We start from the raw sequence: 5,855 nt of genomic DNA on the forward strand, positions 1-5,855 counted from the left end.
GTTACTAATAAAGTAAACTACTGTTCAGAGCTTTGAACTAAACCAGTTATTAGTCATCCATCAAACGGTTCATGAGAAGAAGTCGTTAAAAGGTATTTCTTTCTAAGATCTAGCAGCCCCTAAAAGGGGCCAAATGCGCCCATTTCAACACATTTTGGAGAGAACCATATAATGGTGTTACAGGCCAAGTTTGATGGAGATCAATCGAGCGGTTCCTGATATGAACAAGTGGCCCATTTGAAAACAAATGTAAGAGGACCTTACAATGATGCTACAGACCAAGTTTGATGAAGATCCATTAAGCAGTTCATGAGAAAAAGTCTTTTAAAGGTTTTCCTATTTTAACTCTAGCGGCCCCTAAAAGAGGACAGGTGACCCCATTTGAACAAACTTGGGAGAAGACATCATAACAATGCTACAGACCATGTTTGGTGAAGATTCATCAAGCCTGTCATGAGAAGAAGTCGTTTAAAGGTATTTCTATTTTTAGCTCTAGCGGCCCCTAAAAGGGGCCAAGTGCCCCCATTTGAAAAATACAATTTATTGATAAAGGACCATATAATGATGCTAATGACTAAGTTTGATGAAGATACATTCAAGCGGTTCATGAGAAGAAGTCGTTTAAAGGCATTTGTATTTTTAGCTCTCGCGGGGCCAAGTGCCCTCATTTGAACAAATTTGATAGAGGACCATATAATGATGCTAAAGACTAAGATTGATGAAGATCAATTCTGCAGTTCATGTTAAGAATTTGTTTCAACCTTTTTCTTTTTTTAGCTCTAGCGTGTTTACAAGGTTTTTATATGATTTACTCAAGTAATCTAGTTTTTGACCTCTGGTAATCCAGTTTTAAACTTGACCTAGAATACAATTACACAAACATGCTGACAAAGTTTTAAGATCAAACAGAAAATGGGACCTCAAGAGTGTTGACAAAAATATGACCTCAGGAGTGTTGACTAGGTTTATAGCTCACCTGAGCCAAAAGCTCAGGGTGAGCTATTGTGATCGCTCTCCGTTCGGCGTCCGTCCGTCATCCGGCCGTCCGTCCACACTTTCCTTTAAACAACATCTCCTTTTTAACCACCATGCCAATTTTGATGAAACTTCACAGAGATGTTCCTTGGATTGTCTTGTTTAAAGTGTGTTTAAAGAATTGAATTCCATACAGAACTCTGAAAGCAAAAACTTTAAAAATTCTCTTGTCCAAAACCACAGGTCAAAGGGCTTTAATATTTGGTATGTAGCATAATCTAGTGGTCTTCTACCAGGGTTGTTCAAATTATCCTCCTAGGGTCAAATGTGGTCCCGCCCTTGAGGTCACATGGTTTTCATAGACTTACATTGGGAAAATTTTGAAAATCTGCTTGTCCAAATCCACAAGGCATAGAGCGTCAGTATTTAGCATATGACATCATCTAATGGTCTGCTATAAAATTGTTCAAATAATGCCCCTGGGATGAAAAGAGGCCCCGTATATAGAAAAAAAACTAAAAACATATTCTTGTCTGAAACCAAATGACTAAAGCTTTTGATATTTGGTATGTAGCATCGGCTTTTGGGTCCCTACCAAAATTATTCAAATTATCCCCTGGGTTGAAAAGATGCCCCGCCCCGGGGTCACATAGTTTTTATATGAGTTATATCGAAAAAAAATACTTCAAAATTTAGCTGATCATATTTCCATTGTCATAAGCTGATATGCATTTTACATGTTTCACCATCCTATTTTGCAATTTTACAAAATTATGCCCCTTTTTCGACTTTTATATTCATTCAATTGACAAGACTACCCCGCCCGCTTAGCTCAGTAGGTAGAGCGTTGGTCTACGGATCGCGGGGTCGTGAGTTCGATCCTCGGGCGGGGCGTATGTTCTCCGTGACTATTTAATAAACGACATTGTGTCTGAAATCATTAGTCCTCCACCTCTGATTCATGTGGGGAAGTTGGCAGTTACTTGCGGAGAACAGGTTAGTACTGGTACAGAATCCAGGACCACTGGTTAGGTTAACTGCCCGCCGTTACATGACTGAAATACTGTTGAAAAACGGCGTTAAACCCAAAACAAACAAAACAAAATCAATTGACAAGACTGTTGAATAGTCGAGCGTAGCTGTCCTCTGATAGCTCTTGTGGTATTTCCAGTCAGTTAACTGATAATGTCATCTAAAGGCTCACCTTTAAACGTTCAGCACCAATGTGATATGCAAATAAGGCAAAAACCAAAACAACATTTTATTCCTTATAAATTCGCTTAAAGTTCCACAACACTTTTAATTGTATGTCAAAAGTAAATAAAATAACCATTTAAATAGAGAATATGCATATTTACATGAACATTCTTCTTTCAAATTTGCATATAAACTTTCAAGGTTAAGAGTCGCAAAGGAACATAATCGGAAACAATGGATATAGTAATACTTCCTACTATGTTATTCAACCTTTGAGAAATATATGATAAAACAATAAATCGGAAATAAGATTTAGCGAAACATTGAGTTTATTTTATAACAAAGAAAATCTGATAATAGTAGTTTATCTCTTAAAGTTGCAGAGCTTAATCAATCACTACTGTTATTATTATCAATTATGTTTCAGCTTATATTATGAATTCAAAAGTTTATTTTATTCAAGTTCCCTTGTTCTTCTTTCTTTTTCATATTTTCTGTTGTTTCTTTCTTGCTTTTAAAGTATACTGATTTTGTTGACCTTCTGTTCTGTAGCCACCTGATCTCAAGAAGTAAGCCTGTAAAACACAAATCAAACATTGTCAGTTGATGAAAAAGATTCTAACAAAAAAAAATTGAGCAGAAAGGAAATGCTGTCATATCAGAAAGGAGGCAAATGTTAATAATAAAATAAATATTTCTTCTACAAAATGGACATACTTCTGAACAAATGCTTTGAAATTGCAGTGATATATGAATAGCCGGTCCCATCTACATGTGGCCGACCAAATAGCTTGGTATAGGGTGGCAAAGTTTATGTTACCAACCAAGTAGCTTTGTAGAGGGTCACCAGACGATCAGATCATATTCTGACTTTCACCATTTGCCAAGAAATTGTTCAACAGCTTTAGACTTAAAACAAGGTTTTATAATGATTCAACCTATTGGCCTAGTTTTTTAATTCAATTAATTCAGTTTTAAACTTAACGTATAAACATAAAAACTGAAAAGTTACATGACGATTATGCAGAAAATGTAACTCTGAACAATTAACATTATGTGTATCTATGATTTGACCAAATTAAAGTATGGTAAAATCAGTTGATATTGCGGATGTAAAAGTCTGTGTTTTTGCTCCAAATTACTATTTCATTCAGATATGAAATCATGAATTTTCACTTTCCAAGATAATAGAATAGGGACTTTACATGCCCTTGGGATTTGATTTTTTGCACTGATACAACCACAAAATTCCACAAAAATTATCCACACAAATACTTATGATTGCACAGTATACCGTGCTCTGGAAAGGTAACAAATAAATAATTGGGAACTTTTTTCCACAGCCGGCACTAAAGAAACAAATATTGAAATGCATACTTTATGAACTGCAACAAGTGGTATGTCTACAAACACATTGGATCAGTAGAAATACCCTGTATATTGAGACCATATCTACAGACCCAGGGTTAATTTCAGAGTAATAGCAATCTGTGACTGGGATGGCTGAAAATAGTGAAAATTGTGCAAATTATGCGAAACAAGTTGCACCTAACCACTATAAAGTGCAAAGTTTTGGCCACTTTTTGTGAGTCGCAAAAACAAAATTATTGGTTTCTTTTCTATGGATGTTTCAAACCCAATATTAAAATGAAAATCCTTGAGGGGGCCTCCGTGGCCGAGTGGTTAAGGTCACTGACTTCAAATCACTTGCCCCTCATCGATGTGGGTTTGAGCCTCACTCGTGGCGTTGAATTCTTCATGTGAGGAAGCCATCCAGCTGGCTTACGGAAGGTCGGTGGTTCTACCCAGGTGCCCGCTCGTGATGAAATAATGCACGGAGGGGCACCTGGGGTCTTCCTCCACCATTAAAAGCTAGAAAATTGCCATATGACCTATCATGTGTCGGTGCAACGCTAAATCCAAAAAAAAAAAGAAAATCCTGGAGATGATAATTTATCAAAATTTCAGATAGGTCAACAAATCTGGACAGCATTTATGTAGATAATGAATCAAAGCACCTGTGTTCGTTTTTTTAATATCTTATTCCGTCATTTTGGTCACTTTCATAAATACAAATACACAAAAAAAATTTAACCATGAGATTCTTTTTAATTTTTACATGGTTTTCAATGCAAAGTATAAAAATGCAAATCTTGGATATATTCAAATGTTCATTTAGAACAATTGATGCTACAGACTAATTGTGATGAAGATCCATCAAGTGGTTTATGAGAAGAAGCGGTTGGGTTTAGAAGCAGAATTTTGCATTAGGATTGTTTGTCTTAGAAACTTAGACATTGAACGGTCTCTTTACTTCCAAAGGATTATGAAATATTAAAACACTTATTCAAAGTCCGAGGAAATTTTTAAACTTGTTTGAGATGAATGACACGAAGGTAACAAATCTGTTAGAAATTAGGAAGTTGTCCTTTCTCGGTTTTATCTTAGAAAATGTCAATCTATATTTACACAAAGCACCGCAACATATTTCAATTGTCCGCTCCCTTGCGCTGTGCATACTTTGACGTTACGTCTTTAATAAGAGCTGTTTGAAACATTTTCAATCGACATTTTTTCTTCAATTATTAAACAGACTGGCTTCCGTGTAAAATCTGAACATGAAATATTTTTATTCACATCTATTGCGAAATTATGTTTACAACTGATATTTTAATACTGTTTATTTGATTTTACAGAAATAATTTAGAAACTGTTTTCAATGCACGTTTCCAGTATAATCTCTTTTCGGCGATGTGTGACCTTTTTATGACGATTTGCCGTAAAATCACTCAACCCCTAAGATCAACAGGTTTTTTTACCTGTCCGGTGTGTAACTCGACCTTCCAGCAAGGGATTTTAATTTTACTTAATACTATTGTCAGACATAATAATACAATGTGTCATGCACAATTTCAGACCTCAAGCCACACATTGAGATCACAGGTTAACATGGTATTAACAGTGTCTGTTTAATGTCCGAACTAGACTACGTGTCATTCGCAACATCAAACCCTAGCTCAAAGATCAAGGTTATATTTCAAAGCTCAGTGAGAGTTCTTTCCTCTCTGGTTAATATTTCTTGGCAAAAAGTTTCCTATAAAAAGAATATTTGCCAGGAGCAAAATTCAGATCCCTAGCGCAAAGGTCAGTGTCACATTCGTCACTTTATAGGCAAATCTTGTTTTTCCCTGTCCGGTCTGTAATCTATAAGGATTATAATCCTTGGCAAAAATGTAATGCGATGATGTGTCAGGACAATGACATATCGTAAGTGGATGCATTATCACGGCGTAGTGTATTACCTAGAAATATCTATAAAATGAAACGAACTTAACATCCTGTTTATTCATTTCCCTGTCGTAAATTTTATCAATGAAATGTCTTAAGTACTAATCATTTTGTTGACAACTGAATATTAAGTAAGTATATTCTTTTAAACGGAGCTGTTGAATCTTTATATTTCATTTTGGTTACTTAAATATTTAATACATATATACCTTAAATCGGGTAAGCCGGTGGTCTAGTGGTAACACGCTTGACTGTCAATCCAGAGGTCCGCGGTTCGAATCTCGGTCCAGGCACTGGAAATTTCTGAGATGCTCTTGAGTGTCTCCCACCTAACCTGTACTGGTTCTTCCCAGGAAAGACGGCTTCGCGTGTATCGGTGCTATACACCGGGCACT

This window comes from Mercenaria mercenaria, chromosome 4, assembly GCF_021730395.1.
Source record: "Mercenaria mercenaria strain notata chromosome 4, MADL_Memer_1, whole genome shotgun sequence".
Taxonomy (NCBI): domain Eukaryota; kingdom Metazoa; phylum Mollusca; class Bivalvia; order Venerida; family Veneridae; genus Mercenaria; species Mercenaria mercenaria.